Source organism: Melospiza melodia, chromosome 2, assembly GCF_035770615.1.
Source record: "Melospiza melodia melodia isolate bMelMel2 chromosome 2, bMelMel2.pri, whole genome shotgun sequence".
Taxonomy (NCBI): domain Eukaryota; kingdom Metazoa; phylum Chordata; class Aves; order Passeriformes; family Passerellidae; genus Melospiza; species Melospiza melodia.
Window position 1 is genome coordinate 55,965,994 of NC_086195.1, and position 22,076 is coordinate 55,988,069.

The following is a 22,076-nucleotide window of genomic DNA, read 5'->3' on the forward strand; positions in this document are numbered from 1 at the left end:
CCCAGCCTTAGGCCCCCAGACACAAACCTCGGACCGTTTCCCTGGCAAACAAAAGTAAGCTGCCCCGCTTCTGGATGGCAGATTGCAGGAACAACTTGGTACTATCAAACCAGCCCAACTTGGCACTGGTGCCACCATGGGTCTGGGAACCATCCTGTGTATCGTTGATTCTAATTAGCCATCCGTCCACTCCAGGCCATAGGGCCCCAGGCAAAAACAACGGCGCTTTTCCCTGGAAAACAAAACTCGCCTGCCAATTCTTGATGGCCGATTGCAGGAACCACTTGGTATTATCAAGCCAGCCCAACTTGGCACTGGTGCCACCTTGGGTCTGGGAACCATGCTGCGTATCGTGGATTCTAAGGAGCCAGCCGGCCACTCCCTGCCACAGGCCCCCAAACACAAACAACGGCGCTTTTCCCTGGAAAACAACACTCGCTTGCCGACTTCTTGATGGCAGATTGCAGGAGCCACTTGGTACTATCAAACCAGCCCAACTTGGCACTGGTGCCACCATGGGTCTGGTCACCATCATGCCTCTCGTAGCTTTTCAGGACCTAGCCGGTCACTCACAGCCATAGGCCCCCAGATACAAACCTTGGCCCGTTTCCCTGGCAAACAAAAGTAAGCTGCCCCGCTTCTGGATGGCAGATTGCAGGAGCAACTTTGCACCATCAAACTGGCCCGACTTGTCACTGGTGCCACCTCAGGTCTGGGAACCATCCTGCGTATCGTGGATTCTAATTAGCCATCCGGCCACTCCCACCCACAGGCCCCCAAACAAAACACAACGGCGCTTTTCCCTGGAAAACAAAACTCGCCTACCAACATTTTGATGGCAGATTGCAGGAGCCACTTGGTACTATCAAATCAGCCCAACTTGGCACTGGTGCCACCATGGGTCTGGTCACCATCCTGCCTATCGTAGCTTTTCAGGAGCCAGCCGGTCACTCCCAGCCATAGGCCCCCAGACAAAACCTCGGCTCCTTTCCCTGGCAAAAAAAAGTAAGCTGCCCCGCTTCTGGATGGCAGATTGCAGGAGCCACTTTGCACCTTCAAACTGGCCCGACTTGTCACTGGTGCCACCTCTGGTGTGGGAACCATCCTGCGTATCGTGGATTCTAATTAGCCAGCCGGCCACTCCCAGCCACAGGCCCCCAAACAAAACACAACGGCTCTTTTCCCTGGAAAACAAAACTCGCCTGCCAACTATTTCATGGCAGATTGCAGGAGCCACTTGGTACTATCAAACCAGCCCAACTTGGCACTGGTGCCACCATGGGTCTGGTCACCATCCTGCCTATCGTAGCTTTTCAGGAGCCAGCCGGTCACTCCCAGCCATAGGCCCCCAGAGAAAAACCTCGGCCCGTTTCCCTGGCAAACAAAAGTAAGCTGCCCCGCTTCTGGATGGCAGATTGCAGGACGCACTTGGTAGTATCAAACCAGCCCGACTCGGCACTGGTGCCACGTCAAGTCTGGGAACCATCCTGCGTATCGTGGATTCTAAGGAGCCAGCCGGCCACTCCCTGCCACAGGCCCCCAAACACAAACAACGGCGCTTTTCCCTGGAAAACAAAACTCGCCTGCCAACTTTTTGATGGCAGATTGCAGGAGCCACTTGGTACTATCAAACCAGCCCAACTTGGCACTGGTGCCACCATGGGTCTGGTCACCATCCTGCCTATCGTAGCTTTTCAGGAGCCAGCCGGTCACTCCCAGCCATAGGCCCCGAGACACAAAGCTCGGCCCTTTTCCCTGGCAAACAAAAGTAAGCTGCCCCGCTTCTGGATGGCAGATTGCAGGAGCCACTTTGCACCATCAAACTATCCCGACACTGCACTGGTGCCACCTCTGGTGTGGGAACCATCCTGCGTATCGTGGATTCTAATTAGCCAGCCGGCCACTCCCAGCCACAGGCCCCCAAACAAAACACAACGGCTCTTTTCCCTGGAAAACAAAACTCGCCTGCCAACTATTTCATGGCAGATTGCAGGAGCCACTTGGTACTATCAAACCAGCCCAACTTGGCACTGGTGCCACCATGGGTCTGGTCACCATCCTGCCTATCGTAGCTTTTCAGGAGCCAGCCGGTCACTCCCAGCCATAGGCCCCCAGAGAAAAACCTCGGCCCGTTTCCCTGGCAAACAAAAGTAAGCTGCCCCGCTTCTGGATGGCAGATTGCAGGACGCACTTGGTAGTATCAAACCAGCCCGACTCGGCACTGGTGCCACGTCAAGTCTGGGAACCATCCTGCGTATCGTGGATTCTAAGGAGCCAGCCGGCCACTCCCTGCCACAGGCCCCCAAACACAAACAACGGCGCTTTTCCCTGGAAAACAAAACTCGCCTGCCAACTTTTTGATGGCAGATTGCAGGAGCCACTTGGTACTATCAAACCAGCCCAACTTGGCACTGGTGCCACCATGGGTCTGGTCACCATCCTGCCTATCGTAGCTTTTCAGGAGCCAGCCGGTCACTCCCAGCCATAGGCCCCGAGACACAAAGCTCGGCCCTTTTCCCTGGCAAACAAAAGTAAGCTGCCCCGCTTCTGGATGGCAGATTGCAGGAGCCACTTTGCACCATCAAACTTTCCCGACACTGCACTGGTGCCACCTTGGGTCTTGGAACCATCCTGCGTATCGTGGATTCTAAGGAGCTAGCCGGCCACTCCCAGCCACAGGCCCCCAAACAAAAACAACGGTGCTTTTCCCTGGAAAACAAAACTCGCCTGCCAACATTTTGATGGCAGATTTCAGGAGCCAGTTTTTACTATCAAATCAGCCCAACTTGGGACTGGTGCCACCATGGGTCTGGTCACCATCCTGCCTATCGTAGCTTTTCAGGAGCCAGCCGGTCACTCGCAGCCATAGGCCCCCAGACAAATACCTCGGCCCGTTTCCCTGGCAAACAAAAGTAAGCTGCCCTGCTTCTGGATGGCAGATTGCAGGAACCACTTGGTACTATCAAACCAGCAAAACTTGGCACTGGTGCCACCTTGGGTCTGGATACCATGGTGCGTATCGTGGATTCTAAGGAGCCAGCCGGCCACTCCCACCCACAGGCCCCCAAACACAAACAACGGCGCTTTTCCCTGGAAAACAAAACTCGCCTGCCAACTTTTTGATGGTAGATTGCAGGAGCCACTTGGTACTATCAAACCAGCCCAACTTGGCACTGGTGCCACCATGGGTCTGGTAACCATCCTGCCTATCGTAGCATTTCAGGAGCCAGCCAGCCACCCCCAGCCATAGGCCCCCAGACAAATATTTCGGCCCGTTTCCCTGGCAAACAAAAGTAAGCTGCCCCGCTTCTGCATGGCAGATTTCAGGAGCCACTTTGCACCATCAAACCAGCCCGACTTGGCACTGGCGCCACCTCAGGTCTGGGAACCATCCTGTGTATCGTGGATTCTAAGCAGCCAGCCGGCCACTCCCAGCCACAGGCCCCCAAACAAAAACAACGGCGCTTTTCCCTGGAAAACAAAACTCGCCTGCCAACATTTTGATGGCAGATTGCAGGAGCCTCTTGGTACTATCAAACCAGCCCAACTTGGCACTGGTGCCACCATGGGTCTGGTCACCATCCTGCCTATCGTAGCTTTTCAGGAGCCAGCCGGTCACTCCCAGCCATAGGCCCCCAGACACAACCTCGGCCCGTTTCCCTGGCAAACAAAAGCAAGCTGCCCCGCTTCTGGATGGCAGATTGCAGGAGCCAGTTTGCACCATCAAACTAGCCCGACTTGGCACTGGTGCCACCTCAGGTCTGGGAACCATGCTGCGTATCGTGGATTCTAATTAGCCATCCGGCCACTCCCAGCCACAGGCCCCCAAACACAAACAACGGCGCTTTTCCCTGGAAAACAAAACTCGCCTGCCAAATTTTGATGGCAGATCGCCGGAGCCACTTGGTACTATCAAACCAGCCCAACTTGACACTGGTGTCACCATGGGTCTGGTCACCATCCTGCCTATCGTAGCTTTTCAGGAGCCAGCCGGTCACTCCCAGCCATAGGCCCCCAGACACAAACCTTGGACCGTTTCCCTGGCAAACAAAAGGAAGTTATCCCGCTTCTGGATGGCAGATTGCAGGAGTCACTTTTCACCATCAAACCAGCCCGACTTGTCACTGGTGCCACCTCTGGTCTGGGAACCATCCTGCATATCGTGGATTCTAAGGAGCCAGCCGGCCACTCCCAGCCACAGGCCCCCAAACACAAACAACGGCGCTTTTCCCTGGATAACAAACTCGCCTGCCAACTTTTCGATGGCAGATTGCAGGAGCCACTTGGTACTATCAAACCAGCCCAACTTGGCACTGGTGCCACCATGGGTCTGGTCACCATCCTGCCTATCGTAGCTTTTCAGGAGCCAGCCGGTCACTCCCAGCCATAGGCCCCCAGACACAAAGCTCGGCCCGTTTCCCTGACAAACAAAAGTAAGCTGCCCCGCTTCTGGATGGCAGATTGCAGGACGCACTTGGTACTATCAAACCAGCCTGACTTGGCACTGGCGCCACCTCACGTCTGGGAACCATCCTGCGTATCGTGGATTCTAATTAGCCATCCGTCCACTCCCAGCCACAGGCCTCCAAACACAAACAACGGCGCTTTTCCCTGGAAAACAAAACTCGTCTGCCAACTTTTTGATGGCAGATGGCCGGAGCCACTTGGTACTATCAAACCAGCCCAACTTGGCACTGGTGCCACCATGGGTCTGGTCACCATCCTGCCTACCGTAGCTTTTCAGGAGCCAGCCGGCCACTCCCTGCCACAGGCCCACAAACAGAAACAACGGCGCTTTTCCCTGGAAAACAAAATTCGCCTGCCAACATTTTGATGGCAGATTGCAGGAGCCACTTGGTACTATCAAACCAGCCCAACTTGGCACTGGTGCCACCATGGGTCTGGTCACCATCCTGCCTATCGTAGCTTTTCACGAGCCAGCTGGTCACTCCCAGCCATAGGCCCCCAGACACAAACCTCGGCCCGCTTCCCTGGCAAACAAAAGTAAGCTACCCCGCTTCTGGATGGCAGATTGCAGGACGCACTTGGTACTATCAAACCAGCCCGACGTGGCACTGGTGCCACCTCAGGTCTGGGAACCATCCTGCGTATCGTGGATTCTAAGGAGCCAGCCGGCCACTCCCAGCCATAGGCCCCCAAACAAAAACAACGGCGCTTTTCCCTGGAAAACCAAACTTGCCTGCCAACATTTTGATGGCAGATTGCAGGAGCCACTTGGTACTATCAAACCAGCCCAACTTGGCACTGGTGCCACCATGGGTCTGGTCACCATCCTGCCTATCGTAGCTTTTCAGGAGCCAGCCGGTCACTCCCAGCCATAGGCCCCCAGACACAAAGCTCGACCCGTTTCCCTGGCAAACAAAAGTAAGCTGCCCCGCTTCTGGATGGCAGATTGCAGGAGCCAGTTGGTACTATCAAACCAGCCCAACTTGGTACTGGTGCCACCTTGGGTCTGGGAACCATCCTGCGTATCGTGGATTCTAAGGAGCCAGCCGGCCACTCCCACCCACAGGCCCCCAAACACAAACAAGGGCGCTTTTCCCTGGAAAACAAAACTCTCCTGCCAACTTTTTGATGGCAGATTGCAGGAGCCACTTGGTACTATCAAACCAGCCCAACTTGGCACTGGTGCCACCATGGGTCTGGTCACCATCCTGCTTATCGTAGCTTTTCAGGAGCCAGCCGGTCACTCCCAGCCATTGCCCCCGGACACAAACCTCGGCCCGTTTCCCTGGCAAACAAAAGTAAGCTGCCCCGCTTCTGGATGGCAGATTCCCGGACGCATTTGGTACTATCAAACCAGCCCAACTTGGCACTTGTGCCACCTCTGGTCTGGGAACCACGCTGAGTATCGTGGATTCTAAGGAGCCAGCCGGCCACTCCCAGCCACAGGCCCCCAAACACAAACAACGGCGCTTTTCCCTGGAAAACAAAACTCGCCTGCCAAGTTTTTGATGGCAGATTGCAGGAGCCACTTGGTACTATCAAACCAGCCCAACTTGGCACTGGTGCCACCATAGATATGGTCACCATCCTGCCTATCGTAGCTTTTCACGAGCCAGCCGGTCTCTTCCAGGCTTAGGCGCCCAGACACAATCCTCGGACCTTTTCCCTGGCAAACAAAAGTAAGCTGCCCCGCTTCTGGATGGCAGATTGCAGGAACCACTTGGTACTATCAAACCAGCCCAACTTGGCACTGGTGCCACCATGGGTCTGGGAACCATCCTGTGTATCGTGGATTCTAATTAGCCATCCGTCCACTCCAGGCCATAGGGCCCCAGGCAAAATCAACGGCGCTTTTCCCTGGATAACAAACTCGCCTGCCAACATTTTGATGGCAGATTGCAGGAGCCACTTGGTACTATCAAACCAGCCCAACTTGGCACTGGTGCCACCATGGGTCTGGTCACCATCATGCCTATCGTAGCTTTTCAGGAGCCAGCCGGTCACGCCCAGCCATAGGCCCCGAGACACAAACCTCGGCCTGTTTCCCAGGCAAACAAAAGTAAGCTGCCCCGCTTCTGGATGGCAGATTGCAGGACGCACTTGGTACTATCAAACCAGCCCAACTTGGCACTGGTGCCACCTCTGGTCTGGGAACCATCCTGCGTATCGTGGATTCTAAGGAGCCAGCCGGCCACTCCCAGCCATAGGCCCCCAAACAAAAACAACGGCGCTTTTCCCTGGTAAACAAAACTCTCCTGCCAACTTTTTGATGGCAGATTGCAGGAGCCACTTGGTACTATCAAACCAGCCCAACTTGGCACTGGTGCCACCATGGGTCTGGTCACCATCATGCCTATCGTAGCTTTTCAGGAGCCAGCCGGTCACTCCCAGCCATAGGCCCCCAGACACAAAGCTCGGCCCGTTCCCCTGACAAACAAAAGTAAGCTGTCCCGTTTCTGGATGGCAGATTGCAGGAGCCACTTAGTACTATCAAACCAGCCCGACTTGGCACTGGTGCCACCTCTGGTCTGGGAACCATCCTGCGTATCGTAGATTCTAATTAGCCATCCGTCCACTCCCAGCCACAGGCCCCCAAACACAAACAACGGCGCTTTTCCCTGGAAAACAAAACTCGCCTGCCAACTTTTTGATGGCAGATTGCAGGAGCCACTTGGTACTATCAAACCAGCCCAACTTGGCACTGGTGCCACCATGGGTCTGGTCACCATCCTGCTTATCGTAGCTTTTCAGGAGCCAGCCGGTCACTCCTAGCCATAGCCCCCGGACACAAACCTCGGCCCGTTTCCCTGGCAAACAAAAGCAAGCTGCCCCGCTTCTGGATGGCAGATTCCCGGACGCATTTGGTACTATCAAACCAGCCCAACTTGGCACTTGTGCCACCTCTGGTCTGGGAACCACGCTGAGTATCGTGGATTCTAAGGAGCCAGCCGGCCACTCCCAGCCACAGGCCCCCAAACACAAACAACGGCGCTTTTCCCTGGAAAACAAAACTCGCCTGCCAAGTTTTTGATGGCAGATTGCAGGAGCCACTTGGTACTATCAAACCAGCCCAACTTGGCACTGGTGCCACCATGGATATGGTCACCATCCTGCCTATCGTAGCTTTTCACGAGCCAGCCGGTCTCTTCCAGGCATAGGCGCCCAGACACAATCCTCGGACCGTTTCCCTGGCAAACAAAAGTAAGCTGCCCCGCTTCTGGATGGCAGATTGCAGGAACCACTTGGTACTATCAAACCAGCCCAACTTGGCACTGGTGCCACCATGGGTCTGGGAACCATCCTGTGTATCGTGGATTCTAATTAGCCATCCGTCCACTCCAGGCCATAGGGCCCCAGGCAAAAACAACGGCGCTTTTCCCTGGATAACAAACTCGCCTGCCAACATTTTGATGGCAGATTGCAGGAGCCACTTGGTACTATCAAACCAGCCCAACTTGGCACTGGTGCCACCATGGGTCTGGTCACCATCCTGCCTATCGTAGCTTTTCAGGAGCCAGCCGGTCACGCCCAGCCATAGGCCCCGAGACACAAACCTCGGCCTGTTTACCAGGCAAACAAAAGTAAGCTACCCCGCTTCTGGATGGCAGATTGCAGGACGCACTTGGTACTATCAAACCAGCCCAACTTGGCACTGGTGCCACCTCTGGTCTGGGAACCATCCTGCGTATCGTGGATTCTAAGGAGCCAGCCGGCCACTCCCAGCCATAGGCCCCCAAACAAAAACAACGGCGCTTTTCCCTGGTAAACAAAACTTGCCTGCCAACTTTTTGATGGCAGATTGCAGGAGCCACTTGGTACTATCAAACCAGCCCAACTTGGCACTGGTGCCACCATGGGTCTGGTCACCATCATGCCTATCGTAGCTTTTCAGGAGCCAGCCGGTCACTCCCAGCCATAGGCCCCCAGACACAAAGCTCGGCCCGTTCCCCTGACAAACAAAAGTAAGCTGTCCCGTTTCTGGATGGCAGATTGCAGGAGCCACTTGGTACTATCAAACCAGCCCGACTTGGCACTGGTGCCACCTCTGGTCTGGTCACCATCCTGCGTATCGTAGATTCTAATTAGCCATCCGTCCACTCCCAGCCACAGGCCCCCAAACACAAACAACGGCGCTTTTCCCTGGAAAACAAAACTCGTCTGCCAACTTTTGGATGGCAGATTGCCGGAGCCACTTGGTACTATCAAACCAGCCCAACTTGGCACTGGTGCCACCATGGGTCTGGTAACCATCCTGCCTATCGTAGCTTTTCAGGAGCCAGCCGGCCACTCCCTGCCACAGGCCCCCAGACCCAAACATCGGCCCGTTTCCCTGGCAAACAAAAGTAAGGTGCCCCGCTTCTGGATGGCAGATTGCAGGAGCCACTTGGTAGTATCAAACCAGCCCAACATGGTACTGGTGCCACCTTGGGTCTGGGAACCATCCTGCGTATCGTGGATTCTAAGGAGCCAGCCGGCCACTCCCAGCCACAGGCCCCCAGACAAAAACAATGGCGCTTTTCCCTGGAAAACAAAACTCGCCTGCCAACTTTTTGATGGCAGATTGCAGGAGCCACTTGGTACTATCAAACCAGCCCAACTTGGCACTGGTGCCACCATGGGTCTGGTCACCATCCTGCCTATCGTAACTTTTCAGGAGCCAGCCGGTCACTCCCAGCCATAGGCCCCCAGACAAAAACCTCGGCCCGTTTCCCTGGCAAACAAAAGCAAGCTGCCCCGCTTCTGGATGGCAGATTCCCGGACGCACTTGATACAATCAAACCAGCCCAACTTGGCCCTGGTGCCACCTCTGGTCTGGGAACCATGCTGAGTATCGTGGATTCTAAGGAGCCAGCCGGCCACTCCCAGCCACAGGCCCCCAAACACAAACAACGGCGCTTTTCCCTGGAAAACAAAACTCGCCTGCCAACTTTTTGATGGCCGATTGCAGGAACCACTTGGTATTATCAAGCCAGCCCGACGTGGCACTGGTGCCACCTTGGGTCTCGGAACCATGCTGCGTATCGTGGATTCTAAGGAGCCAGCCGGCCACTCCCTGCCACAGGCCCCCAAACACAAACAACGGCGCTTTTCCCTGGAAATCAACACTCGCTTGCCGACTTTTTGATGGCAGATTGCAGGAGCCACTTGGTACTATCAAACAAGCCCAACTTGGCACTGGTGCCACCATGGGTCTGGTCACCATCATGCCTCTCGTAGCTTTTCAGGACCTAGCCGGTCACTCACAGCCATAGGCCCCCAGATACAAACCTTGGCCCGTTTCCCTGGCAAACAAAAGTAAGCTGCCCCGCTTCTGGATGGCAGATTGCAGGAGCAACTTTGCACCATCAAACTGGCCCGACTTGTCACTGGTGCCACCTCAGGTCTGGGAACCATCCTGCGTATCGTGGATTCTAATTAGCCATCCGGCCACTCCCACCCACAGGCCCCCAAACAAAACACAACGGCGCTTTTCCCTGGAAAACAAAACTCGCCTACCAACATTTTGATGGCAGATTGCAGGAGCCACTTGGTACTATCAAATCAGCCGAACTTGGCACTGGTGCCACCATGGGTCTGGTCACCCTCCTGCCTATCGTAGCTTTTCAGGAGCCACCCGGTCACTCCCAGCCATAGGCCCCCAGACAAAAACCTTGGCTCCTTTCCCTGGCAAACAAAAGTAAGCTGCCCCGCTTCTGGATGGCAGATTGCAGGAGCCACTTTGCACCATCAAACTGGCCCGACTTGTCACTGGTGCCACCTCTGGTGTGGGAACCTTCCTGCGTATCGTGGATTCTAATTAGCCAGCCGGCCACTCCCAGCCACAGGCCCCCAAACAAAACACAACGGCGCTTTTCCCTGGAAAACAAAACTCGCCTGCCAACTATTTCATGGCAGATTGCAGGAGCCACTTGGTACTATCAAACCAGCCCAACTTGGCACTGGTGCCACCATGGGTCTGGTCACCATCCTGCCTATCGTAGCTTTTCAGGAGCCAGCCGGTCACTCCCAGCCATAGGCCCCCAGACAAAAACCTCGGCCCGTTTCCCTGGCAAACAAAAGTAAGCTGCCCCGCTTCTGGATGGCAGATTGCAGGACGCACTTGGTAGTATCAAACCAGCCCGACTCGGCACTGGTGCCACGTCAAGTCTGGGAACCATCCTGCGTATCGTGGATTCTAAGGAGCCAGACGGCCACTCCCTGCCACAGGCCCCCAAACACAAACAACGGCGCTTTTCCCTGGAAAACAAAACTCGCCTGCCAACTTTTTGATGGCAGATTGCAGGAGCCACTTGGTACTATCAAACCAGCCCAACTTGGCACTGGTGCCACCATGGGTCTGGTCACCATCCTGCCTATCGTAGCTTTTCAGGAGCCAGCCGGTCACTCCCAGCCATAGGCCCCGAGACACAAAGCTCGGCCCTTTTCCCTGGCAAACAAAAGTAAGCTGCCCCGCTTCTGGATGGCAGATTGCAGGAGCCACTTTGCACCATCAAACTATCCCGACACTGCACTGGTGCCACCTTGGGTCTTGGAACCATCCGGCGTATCGTGGATTCTAAGGAGCTAGCCGGCCACTCCCAGCCACAGGCCCCCAAACACAACAACGGCGCTTTTCCCTGGAAAACAAAACTCGCCTGCCAACATTTTGATGGCAGATTGCAGGAGCCAGTTTTTACTATCAAATCAGCCCAACTTGGGACTGGTGCCACCATGGGTCTGGTCACCATCCTGCCTATCGTAGCTTTTCAGGAGCCAGCCGGTCACTCGCAGCCATAGGCCCCCAGACAAATACCTCGGCCCGTTTCCCTGGCAAACAAAAGTAAGCTGCCCTGCTTCTGGATGGCAGATTGCAGGAACCACTTGGTACTATCAAACCAGCAAAACTTGGCACTGGTGCCACCTTGGGTCTGGATACCATGGTGCGTATCGTGGATTCTAAGGAGCCAGCCGGCCACTCCCAGCCACAGGCCCCCAAACACAAACAACGGCGCTTTTCCCTGGAAAACAAAACTCGCCTGCCAACTTTTTGATGGTAGATTGCAGGAGCCACTTGGTACTATCAAACCAGCCCAACTTGGCACTGGTGCCACCATGGTTCTGGTAACCATCCTGCCTATCGTAGCTTTTCAGGAGCCAGCCAGCCACCCCCAGCCAGAGGCCCCCAGACAAATATTTCGGCCCGTTTCCCTGGCAAACAAAAGTAAGCTGCCCCGCTTCTGCATGGCAGATTGCAGGAGCCACTTTGCACTATCAAACCAGCCCAACTTGGCACTGGTGCCACCTCAGGTCTGGGAACCATCCTGCGTATCCTGGGTTCTAATTAGCCATCCGTCCACTCCAGGCGATAGGTCCCCAGGCACAAACAAGGGCGCTTTTCCCTGGAAAACAAAACTCGCCTGACAAATTTTGATGGCCGATTGCAGGAACCACTTGGTATTATCAAGCCAGCCCAACTTGGCACTGGTGCCACCATGGGTCTGGTCACCATCCTGCCTATCGTAGCTTTTCAGGAGCCAGCCGGTCACTCCCAGCCTTAGGCCCCCAGACACAAACCTCGGACCATTTCCCTGGCAAACAAAAGTAAGCTGCCCCGCTTCTGGATGGCAGATTGCAGGAACCACTTGGTACTATCAAACCAGCCCAACTTGGCACTGGTGCCACCATGGGTCTTGGAACCATCCTGTGTATCGTGGATTCTAATTAGCCATCCGTCCACTCCAGGCCATAGGGCCCCAGGCACAAACAACGGCGCTTTTCCCTGGAAAACAATACTCGCCTGCCAACTTTTTGATGGCCGATTGCAGGAACCACTTGGTATAATCAAGCCAGCCCGACTTGGCACTGGTGCCACCTTGGGTCTGGGAACCATGCTGCGTATCGTGGATTCTAAGGAGCCAGACGGCCACTCCCTGCCACAGGCCCCCAAACACAAACAACGGCGCTTTTCCCTGGAAATCAACACTCGCTTGCCGACTTTTTAATGGCAGATTGCAGGAGCCACTTGGTACTATCCAACCAGCCCAACTTGGCACTGGTGCCACCATGGGTCTGGTCATCATCATGCCTCTCGTAGCTTTTCAGGACCTAGCCGGTCACTCGCAGCCATAGGCCCCCAAACAAAAACCTTGGCCCGTTTCCCTGGCAAACAAAAGTAAGCTGCCCCGCTTCTGGATGGCAGATTGCAGGAGCAACTTTGCACCATCAAACTGGCCCGACTTGTCACTGGTGCCACCTCAGGTCTGGGAACCATCCTGCGTATCGTGGATTCTAATTAGCCATCATGCCACTCCCACCCACAGGCCCCCAAACAAAACACAACGGCGCTTTTCCCTGGAAAACAAAACTCGCCTACCAACATTTTGATGGCAGATTGCAGGAGCCACTTTGTACTATCAAATCAGCCGAACTTGGCACTGGTGCCACCATGGGTCTGGTAACCATCCTGCCTATCGTAGCTTTTCAGGAGCCAGCCGGTCACTCCCAGCCATAGGCCCCCAGACAAAAACCTCGGCTCCTTTCCCTGGCAAACAAAAGTAAGCTGCCCCGCTTCTGGATGGCAGATTGCAGGAGCCACTTTGCACCATCAAACTGGCCCGACATGTCACTGGTGCCACCTCTGGTCTGGGAACCATCCTGCGTATCGTGGATTCTAAGGAGCCAGCCGGCCACTCCCTGCCACAGGCCCCCAAACACAAACAACGGCGCTTTTCCCTGGAAAACAAAACTCGCCTGACAACTTTTTGATGGCAGATTGCAGGAGCCACTTGGTACTATCAAACCAGCCCAACTTGGCACTGGTGCCACCATGGGTCTGGTCACCATCCTGCCTATCGTAGCTTTTCAGGAGCCAGCCGGTCACTCCCAGCCATAGACCCCCAGACACAAACCTCGGCCCGTTTCCCTGGCAAACAAAAGTAAGCTGCCCCGCTTCTGGATGGCAGATTGTAGGACGCACTTGTTACTATCAAACCAGCCCGACTTGGCACTGGTGCCACCTCTGGTCTGGGAACCATCCTGCGTATCGTGGATTCTAAGGAGCCAGCCGGCCACTCCCAGCCACAGGCGCCCAAACACAAACAACGGCGCTTTTCCCTGGAAAACAAAACTCGCCTGCCAACTTTTTGATGGCAGATTGCAGGAGCCACTTGGTACTATCAAACCAGCCCAACTTGGCACTGGTGCCACCATGGGTCTGGTCACCATCCTGCCTATCGTAGCTTTTCAGGAGCCAGCCGGTCACTCCCAGCCATAGGCCCCCAGACAAAAACCTCGGCCCGTTTCCCTGGCAAAAAAAAGTAAGCTGCCCCGCTTCTGGATGGCAGATTGCAGGACGCACTTGGTAGTATCAAACCAGCCCGACTTGGCACTGGTGCCACCTTGGGTCCGGGAACCATCCTGCGTATCGTGGATTCTAAGGAGCCAGACGGCCACTCCCTGCCACAGGCCCCCAAACACAAACAACGGCGCTTTTCCCTGGAAAACAAAACTCGCCTGCCAACTGTTTGATGGCAGATTGCAGGAGCCACTTGGTACTATCAAACCAGCCCAACTTGGCACTGGTGCCACCATGGGTCTGGTCACCATCCTGCCTATCGTAGCTTTTCAGGAGCCAGCCGGTCTCTCCCAGCCATAGGCACCGAGACACAAAGCTCAGCCCTTTTCCCTGGCAAACAAAATTAAGCTGCCCCGCTTCTGGATGGCAGATTGCAGGAGCCACTTTGCACCATCAAACTATCCCGACACTGCACTGGTGCCACCTTGGGTCTTGGAACCATCCTGCGTATCGTGGATTCTAAGGAGCCAGCCGGCCACTCCCAGCCACAGGCCCCCAAACACAACAACGGCGCTTTTCCCTGGAAAACAAAACTCGCCTGCCAAATTTTGATGGCAGATTGCAGGAGCCACTTGGTACTATCAAATCAGCCCAACTTGGGACTGGTGCCACCATGGGTCTGGTCAACATCCTGCTTATCGTAGCTTTTCAGGAGCCAGCCGGTCACTCGCAGCCATAGGCCCCCAGACAAATACCTCGGCCCGTTTCCCTGGCAAACAAAAGTAAGCTGCCCTGCTTCTGGATGGCAGATTGCAGGAACCACTTGGTACTATCAAACCAGCAAAACTTGGCACTGGTGCCACCTTGGGTCTGGATACCATGGTGCGTATCGTGGATTCTAAGGAGCCAGCCGGCCACTCCCAGCCACAGGCCCCCAAACACAAACAACGGCGCTTTTCCCTTTAAAACAAAACTCGCCTGCCAACTTTTTGATGGCAGATTGCAGGAGCCACTTGGTTTTATCAAATCAGCCCAACTTGGCCCTAGTGCCACCATGGGTCTGGTCACCATCCTGCCTATCGTAGCTTTTCAGGCGCCAGCCGGTCACTCCCAGCCATAGGCCCCCAGAAAAAAACCTCGGCCCGTTTCCCTGGCAAACAAAAGTAAGCTACCCCGCTTCTGGATGGCAGATTGCAGGAGCCACTTTGCACCATCAAACTAGCCCGACTTGGCACTGGTGCCACCTCTGGTCTGGGAACCATCCTGCGTATGGTGGATTCTAATTAGCCAGCCGGCCACTCCCAGCCATAGGCCCCCAAACACAAACAACGGCGCTTTTCCCTTGAAAACAAAACTCGCCTATCAACTTTTTGATGGCAGATTGCAGGAGCCACTTGGTACTATCAAACCAGCCCAACTTGGCACTGGTGCCACCATGGGTCTGGTCACCATCCTGCCTATAGTAACTTTTCAGGAGCCAGCCGGTTACTCCCTGCCATAGGCCCCGAGACACAAAGCTCGGCCCGTTTCCCTGGCAAACAAAATTAAGCTGCCCCGCTTCTGGATGGCAGATTGCAGGAGCCACTTGTTACTATCAAACCAGCCCGACTTGGCACTGGTGCCACCTCTGGTCTGGGAACCATCCTGCGTATCGTGGATTTTAAGGAGCCAGCCGGTCAGTCCCAGCCATAGGCCCCCAAACACAAACAACGATCCGTTTCCCTGGCAAACAAAAGTAAGCTGCCCCGCTTCTGGATGGGAGATTGCAGGAACCACTTGGTAGTATCAAACCAGCCCAACTCGGCACTGGTGGCACCTCTTGTCTGGGAACCATGCTGCGTATCGTGGTTTCTAAGGAGCCAGCCGGCCACTCCCAACCATAGACCCCCAGACACAAAACTCGGCCCGTTTCCCTGGAAAACAAAAGTAAGCTACCCCGATTCTGGATGGCAGATTGCAGGAGCCACTTGGTACTATCAAATCAGCCCAACTTGGCACTGGTGCCACCATGGGTCTGGTAAACATCCTGCCTATCGTAGCTTTTCAGGAGCCAGCCGGCCACTCTCAGCCATATGCCCCCAAAAACAAACCACGGCCCTTTTCTCTGGCAAACAAAACTCAACTGCCCCTCTTCTGGATGGCAAATTTTAGGACGCACTTTGTACTACGAAAACCGCCCGACGTGGCACTGGTGCCACCTTGTGTCAGGGAACCATCCTGCATATCGAGCTTTTTAAGGAGACAGCCGGCCACGCCCAGCCATAAACCCCCAAAAACAAACCACGGACCATTTCTCTTGGAATCAAAAATCCGCTGCCCCGCGTCTGGATGGCAGATTGCAGGAGCCACTTTGCACCATCAAACCAGCCCGACTTGGCACTGGTGCCACCTTCGGTCTGGGAACAATCCTGCATATCGTGGATTCTAAGGAGCCAGCCGGCCACTCCCAGCCACAGGCCCCCAAACACAAACAACGGCGCTTTTCCCTGGAAAACAAAATTCGCCTGCCAACTTTTTGATGGCAGATTCCAGGAGCCACTTGGTACTATCAAATCATCCCAACTTGGCACTGGTGCCACTATGGGTCTGGGAACCATCCTGCCTATTGTAGCATTTCAGGAGCCAGCCGGTAACTCCCAGCCATAGGCCCCCAGACACAAACCTCGGACCGTTTCCCTGGCAAACAAAATTAAGCTGCCCCGATTCTGGATGGCAGATTGCAGGAGCCACTTGGTTGTGTCAAACCAGCCCGACTTGGCACTGGTGCCACCTTTGGTCTGGGAACCATCCTGCGTATCCTGGATTCTAAGCAGCCACCCGGCCACTCTGAGCCACAGGCCCCCAAACACAAACAACGGCGCTTTTCCCTGGAAAACAAAACTCGCCTGCCAACTTTTTGATGGCAGATTGCAGGAGCCACTTGGTACTATCAAACCAGCCCAACTTGGCACTAGTGCCACCACTGGTCTGGGAACCATCCTGCCTATCGTAGCTTTTCAGGAGCCAGCCGGTCACTCCCAGCCATAGGCCCCCAGACACAAACCTCGGCCCGTTTCCCTGGAAAACAAAAGTAAGCTACCCCGATTCTGGATGGCAGATTGCAGGAGCCACGTTGCACCATCAAACCAGCCCGACTTGGCACTGGTGCCACCTTGGGTCTGGGAACAAGTTGGGCTGGTTTGATAGTACCAAGTGGCTCCTGCAATCTGCCATCCAGAAGCGGGGCAGCTTACTTTTCTTTGCCAGGGAAACGGGCCGAGGTATTTGTCTGGGGGCCTATGGCTGGGAGTGACCGGCTGGCTACTGAAAAGCTACAATAGGCAGGATGGTTACCAGACTCATGGTGCCACCAGTGCCAAGTCGGGCTGGTTTGATAATACTAAATAGCTCCTGCAATCTGCCATCCAGACGCGGGGCAGCGGTTTTTTGTTTGCTGGAGAAATGTTCCGTGGTTTTTTTTTGGGGGTATATGACTGGACGTGGCCGGCTGACTCTCTAAAAAGCTCGATACGCAGGATTGTCCCCTGACCCAAGGTGGCATCAGTGCCAAGTCGGGCTGTTTTCGTAGTACCAAGTGCGTCCTGCAATTTGCCATCCAGAAGCGGGGCAGCCTACTTTTGTTTGCCAGGGAAACGTGCCGAGGTATTTGTCTGGGGGCCTATGGCTGGGAGTGAGCGGCTGGCTCCTGAAAAGCTACGATAGGCAGGATGGTGACCAGACCCATGGTGGCACCAGTGCCAAGTTGGGCTGGTTTGTTAGTTCCAAGTGGCTCCTGCAATCTGCCATCAAGGAGTTGGCAGGCGAGTTTTGTTTTCCAGGGAAAAGCGCCGTTGTTTTTGTTTAGAGGCCTGTGGCTGGGAGTGGCTGCCTGTCCTCGTAGAATCTACGTTACGCAGCATGGTTCCCAGAGCCAAGGTGGCACCAGGGCCAAGTCGGGCTGGGTTGTAAGTACCAAGTGCATCCTGCAATCTGCCATCCAAAAGCGGGGCAGCTTACTTTTGTTTGCCAGGGAAACGGGCCGAGGTTTGTGTCCGGGGGCCTATGGCAGGGAGTGACCGGCTGTCTCCTGAAAAGCTACGATAGGCAGGATGTTTACCAGACCCATGGTGGCACCAGTGCCAAGTTGGGCTGATTTGATTGTACCAAGTGGCTCCTGCAATCTGCCATCCAGAATCGGGGTAGCTTAGTTTTGTTTTCCAGGGAAACGGGCCGAGGTTTGTGTCTGGGGGTCTATGGCTGGGAGTGACCGGCTGGCTCCTGAAAAGCTACGATAGGCAGGATGGTTCCCAGACCAGAGGTGGCACCAGTGCCAAGTTGGGTTGGTTTGATAGTACCAAGTGGCTCCTGCAATCTGCCATCAAAAAGTTGGCAGGCGAGTTTTGTTTTCCAGGGAAAAGCGCCGTTGTTTGTGTTTGGGGGCCTGTGGCTGGCAGTGGCCGGGTGGCTGCTTAGAATCCACGTTACGCAGGATGGTTCCCAGACCCAAGGTGGCACCAGTGCCAAGTCGGGCTGGTTTGACACTACCAAGTGGCTCCTGCAATCTGCCATCCAGAATCGGGGCAGCTTAATTTTGTTTGCCAGGGAAACGGTCCGAGGTTTGTGTCTGGGGGCCTATGGCTGGGAGTGACCGGCTGGCTCCTGAAATGCTACGATAGGCAGGATGGTTCCCAGACCCATAGTGGCACCAGTGCCAAGTTGGGCTTATTTGATAGTACCAAGTGGCTCCTGCAATCTGCCATCAAAAAGCTGGCAGGCGAGTTTTGTTTTCCAGGGAAAAGCGCCGTTGTTTGTGTTTGGGGGCCTGTGGCTGGGAGTGGCCGGCTGGCTCCTTAGAATCCACGATATGCAGGATTGTTCCCAGACCCAAGGTGGCACCAGTGCCAAGTCGGGCTGGTTTGATGGTGCAAAGTGGCTCCTGCAATCTGCCATCCAGACGCGGGGCAGCGGATTTTTGTTTCCAAGAGAAATGGTCCGTGGTTTGTTTTTGGGGGTATATGGCTGGGCGTGGCCGGCTGGCTCCTTTAAAAGCTCGACATGCAGGATGGTTCCCTGACACAAGGTGGCACCAGTGCCACGTCGGGCGGTTTTCGTAGTACAAAGTGCGTCCTAAAATTTGCCATCCAGAAGAGGGGCAGTTGAGTTTTGTTTGCTAAAGAAAAGGGCCGTGGTTTGTTTTTGGGGGCATATGGTTGAGAGTGGCCGGCTGGCCCCTGAAAATCCACGATAGGCAGGATGTTTCCCAGACCAGAGGTGTCACCAGTGCCAAGTCGGGCTGGTTTGATAGTACTAAGTAGCTCCTGCAATCTGCCATGCAGAAGCGGGGCAGCTTACTTTTGTTTGCCAGGGAAACGGGCCGAGGTTTGTGTCTGGGGGCCTATGGCTGGGAGTGACCGGCTGGCTCCTGAAAAGCTACGATAGGCAGGATGGTGACCAGACCCATGGTGGCACCAGTGCCAAGTTGGGCTGGTTTGATAGTACCAAGTGGCTCCTGCAATCTGCCATCAAAAACTTGGCAGGCGAGTTTTGTTTTCCAGGGAAAAGCGCAGTTGTTTGTGTTTGGGCGCCTGTGGCTGGGAGTGGCCAGCTGGCTCCTTAGAACCCACGATACGCAGGATGGTTCCCAGTCCTGAGGTGGCACCAGTGCCAAGTTGGGCTGGTTTGATGGTGCAACGTGGCTCCTGCAATCTGCCATCCAGAAGCGGGGCAGCTGAATTTTGTTTGCCAGAGAAAAAGGCTGTTGTTTGTGTTTCGGGGCCTGTGGCTGGCAGTGGCCGGCTGGCTCCTGAAAATCCATGATACGCAGCATGGTTCCCAGACCCAAGGTGGCATCAGTGCCAAGTAGGGCTGGTTTCATAGTACCCAGTGGCTCCTGCAATCTGCCATCCAGAAGAGGGGCAGTTGAGTTTTGTTTTCCAGGGAAAAGCGCCGTTGTTTGTGTTTGGGGGCCTGTGGCAGGGAGTGGCCGGCTGGCCCCTGAAAATCCACGATAGGAAGGATGGTTCCCAGATCCAAGGTGGCAGCAGTGCCATGTTGTGCTGGTGTGATAGTCCCAAGTGGCTCCTGCAATCTGCCATCCAGAAGCGGGGCAGCTGAATTTTGTTTGCCAGAGAAAAAGGCTGTGGTTTGTGTTTGGGGCCTGTGACTGGGAGTGGCCGGCTGGCTCCTGAAAATCCATGATACGCAGCATGGTTCCCAGACCCAAGGTGGCACCAGTGCTAAGTGGGGCTGGTTTCACAGTGTCAAGTGCCTCCTGCAATCTCCCATCCAGAAGCGGGGCAGCTGAGTTTTGTTTGCCTGTGAAACGGGCCGTTGTTTTTAATTGGGGTCTGTGGCCGAGAGTGTTCGGCTGGCTCCTGACAACCCACAATACGCAGGATGGTTCCCAGACCCAAGGTGGCACCAGTGCCAAGTCGGGCTAGTTTGATAGTACCAAGTGTCTCCTGCAATCTGCCCTCCAGAAGCGGTGCAGTTGAGTTTTGTTTGCCAGAGGAAAGGGCCGTGGTTTGTGTTTGGGGGCATATGGCTGGGAGTGGCCGGCTGTCTCATTAAAAAGATCGATACGCAGGATGGTTCCCAGACCCAAGGTGGCACCAGTGCCAAGTCGGGCTGTTTTTATAGTACCAAGTGCGTCCTGCATTTTGCCATCCAGAAGAGGGGCAGTTGAATATTGTTTGCCAGAGGATAGCGCCGTTGTTTGTGTTTGGGGGCTTGTGGCTGGTAGTGGCCGACTGGCGCCTTAGAATCTGTGTTACGCAGCATGGTTCCCAGACCCAAGGTGGCACCAGTGCCAAGTTGGGCTGGTTTGATAGTACCAAGTGGCTCCTGCAATCTGCCATCCAGAAGCGGGGCAGCTTACTTTTGTTTGCCAGGGAAACGGGCCGAGGTTTGTGACTGGGGACCTATGGCTGGGAGTGACCGGCTGGCTCCTGGAAAGCTACAGTAGGCAGGATGGTTACCAGACCCATGGTGGCACCAGTGCCAGGTTGGGCTGGTTTGATAGTACCAAGTGGCTCCTGCAATCTGCCATCAAAAAGTTGGCAGGCGAGTTTTGTTTTCCAGGGAAAAGCGCCATTGTTTGTATTTGGGGGCCTGTGGCTGGGAGTGGCCGGCTGGCTCCTTTGAACCCACGATACGCAGGATGGTTCCCAGACCCAAGGTGGCACCAGTGCCAAGTCGGGCTGGTTTGATACTACCAAGTGCGTCCTGCAATCTGCCATCCAGAAGTGGGGCAGCTTACTTTTGTTTGCCAGGGAAACGGGCCGTGGGTTTTGTTTGGGGGCATATAGCTGAGAGTGGCCGGCTGGCTCCTGAAAATCCACGCTAGGCAGCATGGTTCCCAGATGCAAGGTGGCACCAGTGCCAAGTCGGGCTGGTTTGATGGTGCAAAGTGGCTCCTGCAATCTGCCATCCAGAAGCGGGGCGGCTGATTTTTGTTTGCCAGAGAAAAATTCCGTGGATTGTTTTTGGGGGCATATTGCTGGGAGTGGCCGGCTGGCTCCTGAAAATGCTCGATACGCATGATGGTTCCCAGGCCCAAGGTGTCACCACTACGAAGTCGGCCTGCGGTTTTAGTATCAAGTTCATCCTGCAATTTGCCATCCAGAAGAGGGGCAGTTGAGTTTTGTTTGCCAGAGAAACGGGCCGAGGTTTCTGTTTGGGGACATATGGCTGAGAGTGGCCGGCTGGCCCCTGAATATCCACGATACACAGCATGGTTCCCAGATCCAAGGTGGCACCAGTGCCAAGTCGGGCTGGTTTGATATTACCAAGTGTCTCCTGCAATCTGCCATCCAGAAGCAGGGCAGCTTACTTTTGTTTGCCAGAGAAATAGGCCTAGGTTTTTGTTTGGGGGCCTGTGGCTAGGAGTGGCCGGCTGGCTCCTAAGAATCCACGATACGCAGGATGTTTCCCAGACCCAAGGTGGCACCAGTGCCAAGTCGGGCTGGTTTGATAGTACCAAGTGGCTCCTGCAAACTCCATCAAAAAGTTGGCAGGCGTGTTTTGTTTTCCAGGGAACAGCGCCGTTGATTTTGTTTGGGGGCCTGTGGCTGGGAGTGGCCGGCTGGCTCCTTAGAATCCACGATACGCAGGATGGTTCCCAGACCCAAGGTGGCACCAGTGCCAAGTCGGGCTGGTTTGATTACACCAAGTGGCTCCTGCAATCTGCCATCCAGAAGTGAGGCAGCTAAGTTTTGTTTGCGAGAAAAAAGGGCCGTGGTTTTTGTTGGGGGCCTGTGGCTGGGAGTAGCCGGCTGGCTCCTTAAAATCCACGATAGGCAGGATGGTTCCCAGACCCAAGGTGGCACCAGTGCCAAGTCGGGCTGGTTTGATAGTA